At 40.1% G+C, this 21,422-nt stretch overlaps 1 protein-coding gene across 1 annotated transcript in view; it reads right to left on the bottom strand.

The window, feature by feature from the left end:
• LOC142400859 (phosphatidylinositol 3-kinase regulatory subunit alpha-like) overlaps positions 1-21,422 on the bottom strand; it is a 210,101-nt gene that overhangs the window by 62,207 nt on the left and 126,472 nt on the right. The window lies entirely within an intron of this gene.

Below are 21,422 nucleotides of genomic sequence, written 5' to 3'. Positions count from 1 at the left end.
CACCTAAAATTATAGCCTTCAGGAGTTTAACAAAGGTTAAACAAGTTAATGGTAAGCGAATGAAGCCTGTCTCGCTCCCAACAGGGGTTTGTATGCTGAGAATCCCATATGTAACTTCGGCAGGAGCGACCCGCTTCTGAAGTGTCGTGATGCGCGAGACGAGTCGTTTGTGTTTACGGCACTTAGCTAGGTACTGTATGCTAGCTGTAGCTGTAGCTATGTGTTCGCTTGCGTTGAAGAGCCAACACCAAGCGTTTCATATTCTGCCTTTCACAGACTGAATATGAAACGTTCGATGTTGGCACTTCCCATCTTTGTGAAATTTCTCCAAGCGTGATCTTGTTCATCTACCATAGTGACCTGCGTTTTAGATCGCAAAGAGACAGGTGATGACGGTGCTCTAATTCCTCCTGAGTTTGAGACGTAGCCTAGCTTCAGAAATACACGGACTGACCTGATTAGAATAAGAATAGCGTTTTGATCCGAACAAGAATTGTTATCTACAAATGAAAATTGATTAATTTGTGATTGTAATCGGAATAGTGTAGAGCTAGTCTCCGTTTATTGTGGCGTGTGTTGGTAGTGCCTGCGCGCATCTCTGTCTAAGATGTAACTTTTGTAAGTGTCTGCTAATACAAAGGAATCACTCCACGAATACACCATGATGAGGGAAGAATCCCATTCAAGATCAGCAACAGTCCATCCATACATCCATTATCTGCCGCTTGTCCGGGGGTCGGGTCGCGGGGACAGCAGCCTGAGCAGAGAAACCCAGACGAGCTGTCCCCGGCCACTTCCTCCAGCAACAGGATTATAGCATATTATCTTGAGTTCTCGCTTCAGAAAATCTCTGATTATAGTATCTTACGTGGGCGGTCTACACTTGTGAATCAGATGACCTAACTGCACTGACTAAATAACACAACGGCAGCATTCGCCACGATGTTTAGTTAGTGGGTGTGTACAGGTGGGCATTTTTACGACAGTGTAGAATTTCAGTTTGACCAATAGAGATCGCTATACTGCCGCTAAACTACCTTGTATCCCTTTAATTAGCAAACAACAAATCCCGCTAATAGCATCAGCTTTGACCTCCAGGCTCCGTCATCTCGTGGGAGGGGGGGGGGGGGGGGGGGGGGCTGGGAGATACCACATTTCAAAAGGGAAGATGATTCTGAGATAAATTTATTGTGTTCTTCAAAATTACATTTGTAGTTCATTTATATGTATTAAACAATAGAATAATAATACAAATTGGCACAGGGTAATTCCATAAATTATTATTTATTTTTTTAAAGAAAAACGAGCATTTACATTTTCCCCTGGAGCCGAGGTGTGGTAGCTGCCATACCCAATGCTAAAAAGGACAAAAACTCTCTGAAAAGCTGAAACTGCCACCAACACATCTAAATGTTAAAAGAGAAAATCTGAGATGCTGCTCAGGTCTGCAGCAAATTACTGCACAAAACTACTCAAAGGCTGTGTTTGAAACTACATACTACATACTAATCGATCAGACAGTATGCAGAGCGTTTACCCACAATGCATTTCGCTCCTGCCCGAGCCGAAATCAGCCGGCCTGAAGCTGATTTCCCTTAAGCTCTAAACTCTGTAAACTTTAGCAACATTTGAAACATTTTCAGGTGAGAAAGTAGTCGTTTAGATCCCCAACGTGTTGAAAACCTGACAAAATACCGGCTGTTTACAATTTTGTTCCCACGAATTCGGCGCTACTAAAGCTAGCCGCAGTGCGCTAACGCACTTCCGGTTATTTTCACAAAATAAAATACCCGTTGCCTTTTATCATAGGGAAAGCCATTACCATACAATTGGTGCTTTTGTTTTGAAAACAGGAAGTGAACCTACCCTCGTTGTAGTTAGCTCGAAACTGCCGTTTTGACAGGAAATGACGATCGGCGACGTCACGTTACGTTGCATCTTGGGTAGTTTGAGTATGAGTAGTAACCTCATGATGCATACCCAACATTTCGGAGAATCTAGTATGCATCCGGGAACTTAAAAAAAATTAAAGTTAGTAGGAGTAGTAGGAGTAGTAGGCGGTTTGGAACACAGCCAGAGTCAGACTGACGATCAGATCCTGACGCCTACAGATGGTTGTTCAAGGCAACAAAGATAATTTTCAAACATCTCAATGATAAACCATCAATGTAAATGTGAAATCATCTGTAATAAATTCAGCAATCGGCTGAATTTATTACGTGTGTCATCTCAGAAGTGAATTTAATATTTAGTTAAAAAGTTGGTACAAGAAGAGGAAAAAATTAAAGCTTATTTGTTTTTTTAGATCAGGTCAGCGGTGAGTTCACTGGCCTGAGTGTCTGGAGTCTCAAGGCAAGGCAAGTTTATTTATAGAGCACAATTCGTACACAAGGCAATTCAAAGTGCTTCACAGCTACATAAAATCACAAGAAGGCAATAAAATCATTAAAAAAAAAAAATTAATAATAATAAATAATAATAAAAAAATAATAACAATAATAATAAAAATTTATAAAATTTAATAATAATTAATGAATTAATTTAAAAGTGAAGAGTGCAGATGAAATACTTTCAGGTATGCACAGCTAAACAGAACTGTTTGGTGGTCGGTGGTTTCTGGGAAGCTGGGAACTCGGTTTCTCAGCTGCTGATAAAGAATTTGCTGAGGTGTCGGATCCACAAGGAGAATTTACAAAAGTGCGAGGCGGCAGACCAAACAGCAGATAAAAGTGAACGGCCTCCATGCGCCCCTGCAGATTACAGAAGGACACGCCGCATGTCGTCATATGGGGCGACTCAGCCGTCCTCCGGCCGCCTCCTCCACCTTCCTCCTCATCTACGCTCCCGGCTTCCTCCTCCATCCTGACCTTTATCCCTGATCTTCCTGCCTCTTATTATTACACCATATGGAGTCAAAACGCCAGTTAAATCCCATTGATTTGCTCCTGTAACTCACGCCTGAGTGAACGCGGGTCGGTGGAACATCAGCCCGCTGATATCTGGTGACCTCCTCACACGGCAGCGTTTCGGCCTCGGGTTATCGTGTCGTGATTAGTTGGGATCTGATCGTCTTATCTCGTGGCCCAGACTCATGAAAAGATATTTTTTACACTGTTTCCTGCATGTAGGAGTGTCTAAAAGCATTAAAACATGCATTTTCATAAAGAGAAAATTGTTATTTGTTCATTTGAGAGAGTTATTTTCATCAGTTTTAGATTTTTGCTGATGATAAAAACATCAGTTTGCACTAATGAGCGAGTTAATCTGACACCTTGTGTTTCATCTCTGGATGTTTTATGTAGAAAAGAGCCGGATAAATAATAAAAACTGTCACCGGACCGAGGGAGAAACTGCTGCTGCTGTCGGGGAACTTCGTCCACATCTGGATCGTGACCTAAATATCTTGGATCAGATTTTGTTTTTGACTTTATTACATTAAAAACGTCTCAAAGGGGAAAAATAGGTGAAATGTATCCTTTCAGACTGATCTTGGATTGTATATTGATAACCTAATAGAGATATATATGTAAAAAAAATGATAACAATAATAAAATAAATAAATAAATAACTAAAAACGTCTCAACTTCAACCCATTAAGGCTGGCTTATCGACCTGCATGCAGGCACACATTACCAACAATAACAATATAAATGCATTATCTATCCTAATCTATAATAAATAAATAATAAATGGATGGCTGTGTGTTCTTATGTGAGCCAACTGGAAGTTCCATCTTTCCTGTGAGAATCACCATAATCTCCAACCAACATGCTGTGAGTCAGGCAGTTGGACAAATGAGGAAGCTAACATGCTAACGGTGAATAAAACAACACTCTGAATGCTGTTTGGAACCGGTTCGGTTCTCCAGACTCAGACCTGGAACAAACCTCGGCCCATTGCTGAGTTTGCTCAAAGGTTGTTGCACCGCCAACTTATTTCATCGTCTCAGACTGAGGCATCCAGGCCGGGGGGGGGAACTGTGGCCACTACCAGATGCTAAACACCGCCACAAACAGCTGCTGCAGAGCAGGTAAAGTTAGTGGGACCCAGCGGCGGCTGGTAAGATATTTTGAAAGGGACAGTTCGCCTCTTTAAAGGGACAGTTCGCCTCTTTAAAGGGACAGTTCGCCTCTTTAAAGGGATAGTTCGCCTCTTCTGACATGAAGCTGTGTAACATCCCATATCAGCAACATCATTTCTGAACATCTTCTTACCCCCTGCTGCGTCCTGTGAGCAGAGTTCCAGCTGAGTTTTGCAGACTGTGCAGTCCTTTTGTTTCCTTTCCTTTTCTTCTCTTTCCTTCCTTTCCTTGTTTCCTTTCCTTTCCTTCTCTTTCCTTCCTTTCCTTCTGTTTCCCTGCTGTGCAGAGCGAGCAGTCCCCTGCTTCCAAGCAGCAGGCAGTGATACGAAGGGAGAGAAAATAGGGCCCAGAGATTGTGAGGTCTGACTTTTTCCTGGAGAACCATTTTGTGATGCAAATGTATTACTCTGTTGAACGCATATTGTTCTGAGAAGCAAGACGCTTTCTTTTTTAAACCCCAGCCAACTAGCCGGACTACCTTCATCAACACCAAAACGAGGCTGGAACTCTGCTCACAGGACGCAGCAGGGGGTAAGAAGATGTTCAGAAATGATGCTGCTGATATGGGATGTTACACAGCTTCATGTCAAAAGAGGTGAACTATCCCTTTAATATCTCAGTCTGATTGTAATTCCGTAATCCGATCCAGTTCTTAGTCAGATTAAGGTGTCTACATGCACTTAATAACTCAGTCTGATGGTAATTTAGCCAATAATCCGATCCTTTCAGGGCCATGTGACCCCACTGAGTGTGAAAGAGTAGAGCTCTGTATAACTCTGCTGGGTCTGTGCATCGTGCAGACAATGGCCCTCATTTATCAAACTTGCGTAAGACGAAAAACGTGCGTAGGTCGTGTGTACGTTCTTTTCTGCGCAAAGGTTGGCATTTATCAAATCCATCGTGAACGCAGGAAAGATGAAATCGCCACGACAAGTCTGAGGCCGGTGTACGCACTTTTCCATTTTGACTTGCGGTGACTGCAACACAGCAGCGTCACTAGTGCGTGCTCAGGAGTCGCAACAAATCCCTAGGTTAAAATGACAGACTTATCACTTTAAAGAAGGCCCATGTTTTATTTGACTTCAACATAAATATAAACATAAACGCAAATTAAATAAATTAAACAAGTACAACTCCGTAATTGGGAGAGTGATGGCTCATTATTCAACCGTGCACCCTCACACCGAACAGGAGAGGCGCTTTAACACTGCGCATTCGCGCACGCGTACCACTGTGGAGAGGTGTATATGGCTCCTAAAGCTGGATCTGTCTCTCGGCTGCGGGGGGAACCCTATACGCCCGAAAAGGTATGCAATATTATTATAGCATGCGGGGATCTCCATAACATTGCCCAAAAAAATGGAGTGCCATTTCCAGATGTACATCCAGAGGACCCCGCACCCAGAGATCCCTACCACCAGCCTGCAGAGCCAAGAGCGCTCAGGAGGAGAGAGGAACGTATTCAGCGATTCTGACTTTTGGTAAGCATTCTGTTATTCAAGGAAAAAAGAAAGGAGAACAACGATTTCTTTCAGCATTTATTCTGTGACTTCAGTGTTTCATTTATGTCTTTCAATGTACTGTCGATAGATTGCACGGTGTGTGTTAAAGCCATCATCCACTTCACGATCTCTGTTTGTCTTTCTAGGACCTCTGTGGTTAACACGGCTGGCCGGTGTGACGCTGCAGACCGGGGGGCAGAGGCAGAGGCAGACGCTTCGGATGTTGACGGGGCCGCGTATTCGTCGCGCGGGTCAGGTTGCCCGGATGCCATTTTGGATTCATCTGTGAATGAAAAATATTAGTTTGATTAGGAAACTCATTTGTGTTGAAAATTAAAGCAACTGTTTTATTTAAACGTCTTGGGTGTGCAGTCATTCTTACCATTCTTGAGCTCTAGCATGGGCGCATCAGTGTCAAGTTTCCCTGGCACGCCTGATGAGGACGTAGCTCCGATCACGCCAACCACCATCTCCTCCCAAGGCACTCAAATCCAAACCTGGATCCCCCCCCCCCCGTTAGTGACATGCTGCGTCGGACAGCTGTGACCTTCTTTTTTGGCCAATTTCATATCGGACCACTTCTTCCTGATCTTACTGGAGAAAAAGTAAAACATCGCTCAATTTTAGATTTTATTTAATCTGGAGTTTATCACATTTTATTGACCATCACAGTAGGGGAAAATACATAACTCGTCCGGTCTGCGATTTACATCGCCAACGCTGTTGACAGCTGGGACGGCTGTCAACAGTGTTGACAGCGTTTCTTTGCCGCCTTTCGTCTATCCATGTCGCAAACTCTAGAGGTGCGGCCTCTCAGCCCCTTTTTGTAGAAGGCGTGGTTAGGATCATTACGATGGATTTCAGCCACCGGATTTATCAACAGCCGCTCTGTTTTACGATGGGATTGGTGTGGTACGCATGTTCTGTAAATCTCACTTGAACCTCTGCGTACGACGAGTTCTCCGCTCATATCTACGATGCTTTCTACGACGGCTTGATAAATGAGGGCCAATGTGTTGGCCGGTCATGTGTTAGTTGTGCCTTCAAAGAGTGGAGGCAGAAAGGCAGCCATGACAAAAAGCGTTTGTTCGGGACACAGAAGAGACTGTCCGTCGTTCCCACGGCAGCAGAAAAATGGCACGATTGTTCAGACGAGACGCACATGATTTCTTTGAAGTTTCTGGCTTCTTTATTTCTGGCTGTGAATAATCAGAGGAACACAGTCTGGACACGAATAAGAAAAACTTTACAAGGATGCAGCTCCGTGTTGTCCCGCAAAAACATTACGAGAGTCGGTTTTTATTCCAAGACAGCAGCTACTTGTTCTTATCAGACGTCGACGTTATCAGCGTCTGATATCTGATGGCTTTTCTAACCCGGATCCGTCTGTGCCCTCACGGAATCAAACTTCTTTACTCTCATATCGCCGCAGGCGTGGCGCAGCTGAAGATAACAAACAAACGCACGACAACAAAGCTGAGTTCCATTTATCATCTAAGTCAGGGGAGACATTATCCATGAAGGTTTCTTACTTCCCCGTTCTGTGGGACAAACATCCTCGTTGTTGTCTGTCATGGGAAAACACCGGCTCTATCGTCTGAACACCAAATCAAATCTTCTAATCAACTTCTGTCTTCCCAAAACTACTAGTTTTACCAATGGAAGCGTAGTCGGCTGCATGAACCACTACAGACTGATGGATTGGCATCATCGTGGTCATGGACATAAAGAAATTCTTACAGAGTCAGAAGCAGCAAGGAGAGCTGAGCATGAAGAGGAGGGAGGTGAGAGGCCGACCTATAGGCCTCTGTAATGTCTTACGCCAAATACACAACGTTTGCATTTAGGCTGAAACAGCGTCTGGTTCCACGGCAGATGAATTAACGCGAGACAGTATCCTATTCTGCCTCTTATAGCCCATTTACTAAACTACCTTAGGCATTATAAATGGGTAAAATGTGGGTAGGCTAGTTTAAAAGGCTACTCAATCAGGGGAATAACTTCTCAGACCATATCAGGGACTCTTAATTTAAGATTCTGACTTTTTATTTTGCAATATTCCCTCTTGTAGAAGTATTTATTGACTGTGCTGCAGTGAGATTAAAACATGTTCAGAACCTGGACTGAAATATTGTTCATTATTCTGTATCTTAGTGTTTTTTAGTAATATTTCCTCTTGTTAAAGGCTGACTTGATTATGTTTGATGAGCTACAGAAGGAGGAATAGAAAAGCTAAATGGCTGAACTCAAAGGTGTTTTTATTTGCTTGGACAGCCTGTAGCTCTGTTAAACCTGTTGAGGTTTGTGCACATTTGAATAAATGTTCCTATGCATCAGTACAGGCTGATTTTCTGTATACAGTAAGGCAGTGTTGGTGTGGGGGTTCTGGGGGGCCTGGGCCCCCGTAGAGCTGTATGCCGAGTACCGCCCCTGGTTCAGCATCAGTTACTATGGTGATCCATCAAGTTAAACCCAAAAAACTCTGAAGTCAGGCTCAACATACCTCACTAAGCCGACAATCCTGCTTCGTCCCTACGAACCTTAAATAAAGAAGGTGACTTAAATCCAAACTAAACCATTTTACCAACATGAGACGCAGTAACGTTCAAGTTGGACTGTAGCAAAGTTTAGATTTTACACTTCTGTTAAAGCTCTCAGTGGCAGCACAGACACATCACCGGCCAAACAACCACATGTTGGTACAACGACTGCACATCTCACGCACGTTCTTCTGTCAAAGGAGCGCCTGTCACGACAGTGATGCTCTGAAAGCAGCATCCAGGTCACGCAGGAGCTATTTTTAACTTCTTTAGTTCAGAGACATCAGCGGTGGGAGGGTGAGACATCTGAGGTAGAGGAATATCCCGTCTCTCTCTGGGCCTCTGCTGGTTAAAATGCTCCCATTGGTGAGCAAATATGACCGAATAAACTAAGCTGTGCAAGAAAAAAAACGGTATTTTTAAAATACAGTTTAATCATAAGTGTTTTGATGGTTATGAATAAAGGAGTTACAATTGTTAGGTTTAGGAGTCAAAGATACATGATTAGGGTTAGGAAAATATTTTCAGAACACAGATTGTGACACAGCTATGTTTTAAAGAAGTGGACAGATTTAATCATGCAGAGACGGGGCTATTTAGAGCCCCCCCCAACCCCCTCCTGCCCAGGAATAAGAACATGTTGTTGCTCAGTAAAGCGTGAGGAATGTATGAAATCTAATGTTATTGTTGTTTCCTGTCTTGTAAGTGGTGTAGGTTTAAGTTTTCATGGCTTTAAAACAGCTACCAGCCAAAGAGGAGCTGATGGAGAACAAAAGAGGCTTAAAGCGACACCAGGGAAGTTTGTGAACCTTAAAACTATGCCGACGTTTGTTGTTCACATTCCAGAGCTGGAGATGTTGGACTGTTTTACTTCATGGTCGTCTCTGTGGCCTCTTCAACATGACAACAAATGAATGTGCACGGCTCACATGGAGATTTATTTCTATAACAGGGGTGTTACATCCCCAACTGTCGGGGCAGCCTACTCTGGTAGGCTCTGGTGTTACTTTAAAGGTGACATATTCTGCCCTTTTTAACAGTTTGACACTTTTCTGAGGTCTAACTGAGACGTTTGAGACAGACTTTGGTCCAAACTCCTGTTGGTTTAAGCACAGCGGCTCTCTGTCTCAGCCCTGTTTTAACACTTCTCTGTTAACAGGTGGAGACTTAGCAGGTGCTAAACTCCGCCCCTTTTGGTGAGGTCAGCAGCGACTCGCTCACCTCAACATAATGAAGCTGTTCCTCCAGTCAGACAACCCTCCAGCTCTGCATACAGATACAGATAGTTCCTCTGTTGATCCCAGAGGGAAAAAGGCAGTGTTCGAAACCGCATACTTCTCCTACTACTCCTACTAACTTTCTGAGTTAGTATGCGAGTGTTAGTAAGCGAGAAGTTCCCGGATGCATACTAGATTCTCCTAAATGTTGGGTATGCATCATGAGGTTACTACTCATACTCAAACTACCCAAGATGCAACGTAACGTGACGTCGCCGATCGTCATTTCCTGTCAAAACGGCAGTTTCAAGCTAGCTACAACGAGGGTAGGTTCACTTCCTGTTTTCAAAACAAAAGCACCAATTGTATGGTAATGGCTTTCCCTATGATAAAAGGCAACGGGTATTTTATTTTGTGAAAATAACCGGAAGTGCGTTAGCTCACTGCGGCTAGCTTTAGTAGCGCCGAATTCGTGGGAACAACATTGTAAACAGCCGGTATTTAGTCAGGTTTTCAACACGTTGGGGATCTAAACGACTACTTTCTCACCTGAAAATGTTTCAAATGTTGCAGCTGCAGGTTGATGAGTTACAGAACGGAACCGTTCAGCTAGAAAGCTTCAGCTAACAAAGTGATGTGGGAACAATGATGTTCATCTTTCAGAAAGGAGCAGCAATAACTCCTCAGAAGCTGGTGTACGTCACCTTCATTAGCTAAGCTGTTAGCTAAGCTGTTAGCGTTAGCTGCTGACTGGTAAATAAGAGTCATATCAGTCAGGTAAGTAGGTTTAATTACACTTCTTGAAACATTTGCCTCAACCAACAAAGCATCGTTGAACTGAGAAGGCTAAATCCAGCTCCAGCAGGAAGACGGATACACTTGGAATCACCTCCCATCTTTTTGCTCAGCTTAGCATTTAATCAGCGTGACCCGAACACATGCAGAAGCACACAGAGCTACACACTCCTGCGTGTACTCTCATGCTCAGATAGATCATTATTGATTATCACTTCATGTATATGCCCGAGTACTGATGCGGTGACAGGTTTTAGTCGGATTTTTCTAATCTTTCTCCCGGAGGAACAACTTCACCCTGTCACCTCGCCTCTGATCTATGGCCAGACGCCGTTCCTCTTTTCATCAACTCTGCATTCCTCTTTGTCTTTCATTTTTCATCGAATCCTCCTCTCTTCTTTTCACTTACATCATCCACAGAACACACACTGGTGCACAGTCCTGTTTCACACTTCATCCATCCATCAGTTAATCAAAGCCCGGCCCGACACGGCTATGGATCAGCTGACAGCAGATGAATTAAAGTGTGGACGGATGGACGGATGAACGAGAGCCAGTTATTGAACTGCATCTCGGCTGATTGGCTTGTGAGACGTACATGACTGTGCCTCCTACAGGAAGGTCACATGAAGTAATTTCTATTGGGGCCGCGCTGTATTTTATCACAGGACGTGATTTAAAGCCAGGGCCAAAGTCAGATTTAAATTTTCGCAGAAAAAATGAAGCCAAAGCTCGACAACGGATCCATTTGATAGCAAATATGAATATAAATGGTTAGATGCTCGGATAAAAAAGTCCAAAGTGACACCTTATTTTCTTATTATTCCTCCCTAATGCGCACCGGGAGCATCACGTACGCTTTAACATCTATTCAAATCCAGACTATTTGAAAGGCTTTGCAACAGATGACCCATTCCAGAGTCAAAAATGTGAAATTTATTCAGTTATCTGGAAAAGATCCTTTCAGGAGAACCGTATCCCACAACGAAATATTCTCGTAAATATTAGCAAAATCTTTTACTAATACTTTGTACATATGTTTGTATTATTTTAAATTAGGGCTGGGCAACGATTCAAATGTTTAATCTAATTAATCACGTGATTTCCCTGATTAATCGCGATTAATCTCATTTGTACGCAGAATCCCAAAATGAATCCAAAAGTAGCGTATAGCTTTTAGCATTTAGCTTTATTTTAAATGTGCTGCCATATGAATGAAAGTGCCATAACATTTGTTGTGCAAACACACTTTTAACATCAGCATCTTTCTGTAGTTTTTATGTAGAAGCCTCGCTCCACTGTCTGTTTCCTTGAATGACTTGCTGCTATCAGTTGTGTGTTTTGCCTTTAAGTGATATTTTAGACTGGAACTACTACGCTGAGAAGACAATTCAACTTGGCAGTGTTTACAGATGACTTTGGTTCTGTCGACTCCGCCGTCTTCTGGAAATATATGCAAATTTAATTAGATAATGCCTAATTTGCATAAGTAAACATACAGATTTCTAAAACTTGTAATACATTTTTTTTTCATACTTGTATAAGTAATCAACTGAGGAAGTTTCATGGTGATATCTATTATTTTTTTTTTAAATTACCCTATTCACCTGTAGTGTCTCGCCTTAATAAGATTATTTTATTTAATATTAGTATTACTAAGGGCCTGAGCATTTATTCTGATTTTGAGCAATTGTTTCTAATACAAATGTATTAAATTCCCCTATTTAAATCTTTAAATGCCGTTTTCTCAAAATCAGTTTTTGTATTTTTCCAGTATCAGTATCTCAGCTATGGAGCAGCTACTAACACCAAACTTTCCAGTTATACACTTAGCAGTATTCTGAAGATATTTACAGAAGGATTTGTTGATAAATCATTCCTGGCCTGATTTATGGGACATTATAATAAAAAATATGGCGAAAATTTATGTTTTTTAGGCTATGGACAGCGTTTGATACTGTAGATCACAGAATCCTGTTGCACAGGCTGGAAAACTGGGTTGGACTTTCTGGAGCGGTCCTTAACTGGTTCAGGTCCTACTTAGAAGGCCGGAGTTATTTTGTTACAGTTGGCAGCTATGAATCTGAGCGAGTGGCCATGACTTGTGGAGTCCCCCAGGGGTCAATTCTTGGACCTCTTCTGTTTAACTTGTATATGCTCCCTTTGGGTCAGATATTGCAGAATTTTAACATCAATTATCACAGTTATGCAGACGATACACAACTTTATGTGTCTCTGTCACCATGGCGACTGCAGCCCAGCAGACGTACTGTGTCAGTGTCTGGAGGAAGTAAACACCTGGATGAGAGATAATTTTCTACAATGAAATGAAGACAAAACTGAGATCATTCTGTTTGAGAGCAAAGAGAAGAGGGTCAGCGTTGGTAAATATCTTGAGACTCGGGACCTTACAATCACTGACCAGGTTCGTAACCTCGGCGTGTTGATAGACTCAGATCTGACTTTCAGCAGCCACATCAAAGCTGTCACCAAGGCAGCTTTTTACCATCTCAGAAACATCAACAGAATTAAAGGTTTCCTCTCCCAAACAGACCAGGAGAAACTCATCCATGCATTCATCTCCAGTAGACTCCATCACTGTAACGCTCTTTTTAACTGGACTTCCCAAAAAGAGCATTAAACATCTGCAGCTCATCCAGAACGCTGCTGCTGGAGTTTTAACCCGGACTAAGAGATCTGAACACATCACAGCAGCTTTAAAATCTTTACTCTGGCTTCCAGTCAGTCACAGAATAGATTTTAAAAGCCTGCTGATGGTTTACATCTGTGATGTGTTCAGAGAATATAAAGCCAGCAGAGCTCTTAGATCCAAGGACTCAGGTCAGCTGGTCCAGTCCAGAGTCCAGACTAAACATGGAGAAGCAGCATTTAGCTGTTATGCTGCCAACAAGTGGAACAAACTGCCAGTGGAGATTAAACTTTCACCAAATGTAGACATTTTTAAATCCAGGTTAAAGACATTTCTGTTCTCATGTGTCTATGCATGAAATATCTTTTAACTTATCTAGACTGTTGCCTGATTTTAAATTCATTTAAATGATTTTATTTGTTTCTCTTTATATTATTTTATGTATTTTTAATGCTTCTTGCACTCCCTGCTGCAATGTTTTTATTTTATGTAAAGCACTTTGAACTGTTTGTACATGAAATGTGCTATAAAAATAAATTTGATTTGATTTGATTTATATTTTGATTTCCTAGGAAATGAAAGCAGATATCCTGAAATCCCTCTGTAATTTCCTTTTCATTTTGTGTGTAAACAAAATGAAAAAAGAATTTTGCACCTGGCTTTATCATATGTTCAGATCTATCTTCCGTAAATATATGCAAATGTGCGCATATTTAATGAGATAATTCCTAATTTGCATAATTAAACATACACATTTCTAAAACTTGTAATACGTTTTTTTTTCATACTTTTATAAGTAATCAATTGAGGAAGTTTCATGGTGATATCTATTATTTTTAAATATTACCCTATTCACCTGTAGAATAGAAATAGAAATAGAAAAATACTTTATTCATCCCCCAATGGGGGAAATTCAAATTAGTCAAGTAGCTCAAAATTTTTTTAAATATTTACAATGATTCATAGTGTCTCGCCTTAAGATACAAATCTCAATCGGAGCAGAAAGGTTCAAGAACATGAAAGGTTCTGTACGGTTCCCCGTCTAAATGTCCATTCAGTTTCTTTTATCTGGAACCAGAATGCACAGGTACGCGAGATGGATGGAGGCCACGTCTAAGATGTAAAAGAGCTGAAGGACTCCATCGTCTCTTCGTGCCGTCCGAGGCCACGAGAGAAAAAACAGCCGTGAACTTGAGCTACAGGAAATTTGAAGGACAAAATCCATCCTGTGTTCATATACAATGAGGGCAGTATGGTTTAATCAGATAAAGCTGCACTTTAATGCAATACACAACACGCCGTGTTCGTGTCTGTTTCGCTGTGTGGTTGGACGGCGTGTATGTGCATTCCAATAAGAATCTCATTAAACTACAAAAGCTGTGTGATCATCTGCTCTCGCCAGCATTACAGCAATCTGATTCAGTCCAACAAGCAATTTTCAGGGAAAAAAAAAAAAGAACTGCAATTCAATCCAGCAGATTCGTGGAAATGTTGGTCCGGCTAATCCAATAGCTGTGATTAAACTAAAGCAGAAGAGTTAGACACAGAAGAGGGGGAATTAGCTGTCAGAGAATGAAAGGACAGTAAAGATTCTCATTTAAATCTGAGCCGTTTGGGAGAAGAGCTGCCACTCCACCGAGCAGATCCCCTGAAATTAATCACCACTGGGGTTCTGGGGAGTTGTTAACGTGGTGAAGTATTATGAGATCCAGCACGGCAGCGGACTCTAATTCTGCTAATACACAATATAATCATCTTCATGAGCGAATGTTAGAATGCTGATCGCAGAATTTAGTCGAGGTGGAACATGGGTTTTACAAATAAACTGAGATAATGCAGCTAAAATGAAAGGATGTTCAGTCTGTGACATGCTGTACGTAAAGCAGAACAGCTGTTTGTGATGCAGGAGAACACGCTCCATGAAGACATCCCTGTAATATATGAATTATTCCAACGTGAGCCGAGGCGTGACGCGCTCCAGGGAAATCACAGATCTCTTCTCCCGTAATGTTCATTTAATAAAGAAATGATCATCCAAAAACCTCACCGATGCACAGTTCCTGTTAGCAAAAAATAAAACAGAAATGTACAGCCTGCCATGTTTAAACAAATAACATAAAACATATAAAGAAAAGTCAAGTAGTAATTATCAAAAAATAACTTCTGAATATTCAAAGCCTGAAGCGTGATGACGAAGAACTTAACTCCACACTTTGAGCTAATGTTAGAAAGCAGAACCATTCACAGAACTATGTGCGATGCATTCCTCAATTTAGCTCCCCAACAGCAGCACAAGCTAACGCCAGTTAGCTAACATTAGCTAGCTACCATCTGTTAGCAACAAACAACACAGCACACCACAGACTTAAACAGCCAGAAAACAGAGACTAGAAAAGCTGTGAAGTGTTCTAAATTACTGTAAAAAAAACTTAAGATCTGTAATTAGTTCATTTGGTTGAAGCTTTATTTGACAGACATTAGTCTTAATTAATAATTTTCTGTCTCTTTACAGTCCAACTTCACTGTTTTTATAAAACAGAAATGAAGAGCCTGCAATGTTTAAACAAAATATAGCTGCAAGCAGCAATGTGGGGGTCCTAGCAGAATGGCCCAATAGGCAAGGCTTGGGCTGCTCAGGAAGGCGTCGTGAGTCCATGCACCAAGTTTGGCATCGATACATCAATGCATCGCAGAGATACGGCCAAATGTCCCATTTGCGCGTCGGCATGGAGTTTGATTGGCTGCCGCGGTTACACGGAAGTTAAATAAAAAAATCCACATAATAACTTATGTGCGGCTTGGTCTGAAGATTCTATGTGCCAAGTCTCGTGGAGATTGGACAATCTTAGTGGCCTGAAATGCGTTTTGAAGGTTTTTGATTAAATTCAAAATGGCGGACAATCCAAGATGGCGCAAATGACGTCATTAAGTGTGTTGACCTCGACCTTATCCAGGGATTCTATTGATACCTCATTTGTGAAATTTGGACCAAGGGGTCCAAAGATATGAGCAAAAATGCATTTCTGCTACATATAGCGCCACCTATAGGCCGAACGTCACCAAACTTCTTGGGCCTCTTACCTTAGCAGTCTTGAGTCTGTGTGATAAGTTTGACGTCATGATATCAAATGGTTGCCAAGATATGACCTCACTTCCGGTTTGTGGGCGTCAACCTCAAGTTTGATTGGCTTTTAAGGAAAAATGGAAGCCTAATTAAAAATTCCACACGATAACTTTTGTGCGGCTTGGTCTTAAGAGTCTATGTGCCAAGTTTCGTGATACTTGGACAATCTCTGTGACCTGAAATGCTTTTTTAAGCTTTTTGATAAAATTCAAAATGGCGGAAAATCTAAGCATACGCAAATTGACGTCATAGGGTGCGTTGGACTCGTTATGATCCAAGGATTCCAACGATGCCTCATTTGTGAAATTTGGACCAAGTAGTCCAAAGTTATTAGGCTGAATGCACTTTGAACTTTGGCGTGTTGGTGGCGCTAGAGAGTAAGCTCTTGGGGCATGAAAATTCTTGATATTGGCTTTGGCACTTAGCTGATTACGTGTGCCAAATTTCACAACTTTTTACCATTGCGTTCATGGGGCTGCCATAGACTTCAATTGCAGCAGAAACGGATTAATAATAATAGGAAAAGCTACTAACTCAATGGGTTCCTGCAGCTTCGCTGCTAGGACCCCCAATAACGTAAAACATATGAAAGAAAAGTCAAGTAGTAATTATCAAAAATGTCTTCTGAATATTCAAAGCCTGAAGCGTGATGACGAAGAACAAAGCAGAAGTCAAGTTGGTTTAAAATTAGCATTTTTTAAATCTTAACTCCACACTTTGAGCTAACGTTAGAAAGCAGAACCATTCACAGATCACTTTTATGTGAGCTGACTGCTGACTAACTAAGAAAAATTACATCCTCCGTTACTTTCTAAAAAATTTTCCAGTAAAATTCAAACTACACGCGATCCATTCCTCAATTTAGCTCCCCAACAGCAGCACGAGCTAACGTCTGTTAGCTAACGTTAGCTAGCTACCATCTGTTAGCAACAAACAACACAGCACACCACAGACTTAAACAGCCAGAAAACAGAGATCACAGGTTTGCTGATTCATGGAGACACACATTCTCAAGAGATGATGACAGATAAATATCTGGGTGAAAAGTCAAGACAAGTTCAGGATGCAGAGATAAAGAGGTTTTTGGTCAAATTAATTCTGTCATCAGAAGTTACGTTACTGTCTGACAAAGCAGGATCTTTAATGTGAAGACAAACTACTACATGGACTATGTGGTGAACTGATGTTTAGAAGGTCGTGACAAGATAATTAACTTTAAATCCCATGACTTAAAACAGAAATCCCCATTAAAGGGACAAAACACCATAGGACCAGTGCAAAATGGGACAGGGAATACAACTAAAAAGCCTGGTTGAACTCTAAGCTTCATTATGGTTTTCCAAGAAGCTTAGAGTTCAACCATGTGCACTTTATCTGATGGTACTTAAATATTCAGCCTGGATTATTATTCTATTCTGGTCCCAGATGCTCTGTTCAGGCTCCAAACTTCCATCTTTCTGCTTCTTTCAGTTAAAACAGTAAAAAGTGTTTATTAATCCAGCTGAATTCCCCATAAAGTTGCTCTCATTCACACATTTTAATGTACAAAATAACCAGATAAAATAATTACCAAAGAGACCAAAGACTCATCAAGAAATACATTTTTAATGTGCCTTTTTAATGAGTTCCACGAGATGAGAGAACAAAAGCTAAAAGCCCAGGCTCAGCAGAGCCCTGAGGCATCTGTAATAAGCAGAACTGCACATGTATGTGGGAAATAAATGCACTAAATATATTCCATTTCATCTACCTGAGTGTACATTAAACTTAAAGTTTACTATTTGGAACAACTAGTTTTGTGTTCGGTTCATTTTAGTTGGAATTGTAGAAAAGCAGAATTTGACATTAACTTTACACATATTAATAGTAGGGCTGGGCGAGTTAACTCGTTATTATTCAACGCGATAAATATTTTATCGTGCATTAACGCAGGTTTTATTATTCATTTTATTTTGTAAAAGTCTGTTGCTTACAGGCTTTTATTTTGTAAAAGTCTGTCGCTCACAGGCTTTTATTTTGTAAAAGTCTGCTGCTCACAGGCTTTTATTTTGTAAAAGTTTGTTGCTCACAGGCTTTTATTTTGTAAAAGTCTGCTGCTCACAGGCTTTTATTTTGTAAAAGTCTGTTGCTCACAGGCTTTTATTTTGTAAAAGTCTGCTGTTCACAGGCTTTTATTTTGTAAAAGTCTGCTGCTCACAGGCTTTTATTTTGTAAAAGTCTGCTGCTCACAGGCTTTTATTCTGTAAAAGTCTGTTGCTCACAGGCTTTTATTTTGTAAAAGTCTGCTGCTCACATGCTTTTATTTTGTAAAAGTCTGCTGCTCACAGGCTTTTATTCTGTAAAAGTCTTCTGCTCACAGGCTTTTATTCTGTAAAAGTCTGCTGCTCACAGGCTTTTATTTTGTTAAACTCTGCTGCTCACAGGCTTTTATTTTGTAAAAGTCTGCTGCTGTCTGCTGTGGAACAGGAAAAGAAAGTAATCGGCGGATCCACCAAACATGGAGAAGGGTACGGAACTTTTACTCGGCCATTTTCATGTTAAAGTTCTTCCAGACGGCGGAGTCGACAGAACCAAAGTCATCTGTAAACACTGCCAAGTTGAATTGTCTTCTCAGCGTAGTAGTTCCAGTCTAAAATATCACTTAAAGGCAAAACACACAACTGATAGCAGCAAGTCATTCAAGGAAACAGACAGTGGAGCGAGGCTTCTACATAAAAACTACAGAAAGATGCTGATGTTAAAAGTGTGTTTGCACAACAAATGTAAGAAAAAATAAGTAAAAAAAACAACAAATAAAAGACGTTTTTGCTTGAAATAAGCAAATAAATCTGCCAATGGAACTAGTGAAAATCGGCTTGTCCACATTTCTTGAAATAAAATGTGATATTTAGGACTTTTGAGATAAAAGTGATCTTGAAATTAGCTTAAAAACCTCTTCAAATGTAAAAAAAAAAGCTTGTTTCATATGATATGTGACTCAAAACAATTTGTTTTCAAGACTTTTTCACTTAACAAGATATTCCAGATGTATTGTATTAAAACAAGTCCCTATATCTGGCTGAAATGGTGCTTGTTAGGCAGTTGTGTCTCATATTAAGTGTAATGAGATATTTGGACTAGAAATGAGACGAATATACTTGGTGAGACTTTGATTTTTTCCAGTGTAAACACTACTTTTGGATTCTGCGTACAAATGCGATTAATCGTGATTAATCAGGGAAATCATGTGATTAATTAGATTAAACATTTTAATCGTTGCCCAGCCCTAATTATTAATATTAATGTTTCTCTTTTGTGAAGCACTTTGACATTTTCTATCTAAATAAAATATACTCAGTTATTTCTGTCTGACTGAAGTTCACAGGGTTCAGACAGTCTGTTGGTGCTTTGTCCTCGGGGTGGAAGTCTGACTCATGCGACTTATTTTGTTTCTGAACAAAGATAAAGAGTTCCCATCACAGATACTGTGTGTGGAAGAACTCATTCACCATCTAACCACACGTCCTTGGCATTCCACCCACAATCACACACATATATATACACCCACCGATATCCCAGCGGGGGCTCAGAGAGATGCAACAGGAGGACACCGAGAATAAAATATAAAGAGACATAAAGCAGATGGAACTAAAAGATGAGAGCGGCTCAGGCACACTGCAGAGGGAAAGAAAGTTCATCCAGAGGCCAAAATTCAATAATAGTTCACAGAGAATCGGCATTAAAGGTAAATCAGTTGCTCTGAAATAATTCCAATTTTTCTAAAAGTTCTGGTTTTGGTCTGTCAGCTTCACAGACTCAGCAGCCTGCGTCCATCCAAGCAGCTTATATTTCATTTTTCATCGTCACACAATAAAGCCCTGACAGTTTGGAGTTGACACAAAGTGCAAAAAAAAAACGTCCTTTCGTCTGAATCAGGATTCCTCAGAGCGATTATACGTCTGTAAGGCTGAACTCTGATCAGAAACACTGTTATTCTGTGGGATGTTTCACACCGTGCATGACTTATAGTCCCGGTATCTGGCCCAACGGGCACCAAAACGGGTGTTTTCAGGGTATTTTCAAGGCCTTGAAATGCACCATCAGCCTCCACAAAGATGACGACGTACAAAATAAATCTTCTGAATATTCAAAGCGTGATGACGAAGAACAAAGCAGAAGTCAAGTTGGTTTAAAATTAGCATTTTTTAAATCTTAACTCCACACTTTGAGCTAACGTTAGAAAGCAGAACCATTCACAGATCACTTTTATGTGAGCTGACTGCTGACTAACTAAGAAAAACGACATCCTCCCTGACTTTATAACAAATTTTCCGGTAAAATTGAAACTATGCGCGATCCACTCCTCAATTTAGCTCCCCAACAGCAGCACGAGCTAATGTCTGTTAGCTAACGTTAGCTAACCAATTTAACTAAATACCTTAATAACTATACAATAGTTACAATAAATAATAACTAACTTTAACCAAGTAGTTTTATTGGTTAACCATAACCAATAACTTTTACTAACTAACTTTAACCAAGTACTTTTATTGGTTAACCATAACTAATAACTTTTACTAACTAACTTTAACCAAGTACTTTTACTGGTTAACCAGAACTAATAACTTTTACTAACTAACTTTAACCAAGTACTTTTATTGGTTAACCATAACTAATAACTTTTACTAACTAACTTTAACCAAGTACTTTTACTGGTTAACCATAACTAATAACTTTTACTAACTAACTTTAACCAAGTACTTTTATTGGTTAACCATAACTAATAACTTTTACTAACTAACTTTAACCAAGTACTTTTATTGGTTAACCATAACTAATAACTTTTACTAACTAACTTTAACCAAGTACTTTTACTGGTTAACCAGAACTAATAACTTTTACTAACTAACTTTAACCAAGTACTTTTATTGGTTAACCATAACTAATAACTTTTACTAACTAACTTTAACCAAGTACTTTTACTGGTTAACCAGAACTAATAACTTTTACTAACTAACTTTAACCAAGTACTTTTACTGGTTAACCATAACTAATAACTTTTACTAACCAACTTTAACCAAGAACTTTTACTGGTTAACCATAACTAATAACTTTTACTAACTAACTTTAACCAAGTACTTTTACTGGTTAACCATAAATAAGAACTTTTACTAACTAACTTTAACCAAGTACTTTTACTGGTTAACCATAAATAAGGAACTTTTACTAACTAACTTTAACCAAGTACTTTTATTGGTTAACCATAACTAATAACTTTTACTAACTAACTTTAACCAAGTACTTTTACTGGTTAACCAGAACTAATAACTTTTACTAACTAACTTTAACCAAGTACTTTTATTGGTTAACCATAACTAATAACTTTTACTAACTAACTTTAACCAAGTACTTTTACTGGTTAACCATAACTAATAACTTTTACTAACTAACTTTAACCAAGTACTTTTATTGGTTAACCATAACTAATAACTTTTACTAACTAACTTTAACCAAGTACTTTTATTGGTTAACCA

The sequence above is a fragment of the Odontesthes bonariensis genome, chromosome 15 (assembly GCF_027942865.1).
Source record: "Odontesthes bonariensis isolate fOdoBon6 chromosome 15, fOdoBon6.hap1, whole genome shotgun sequence".
Classification (NCBI taxonomy): Eukaryota; Metazoa; Chordata; class Actinopteri; order Atheriniformes; family Atherinopsidae; genus Odontesthes; species Odontesthes bonariensis.
Note: the sequence above shows the minus strand (reverse complement) of the source record. Positions and strands in the feature narration are given on the sequence as shown.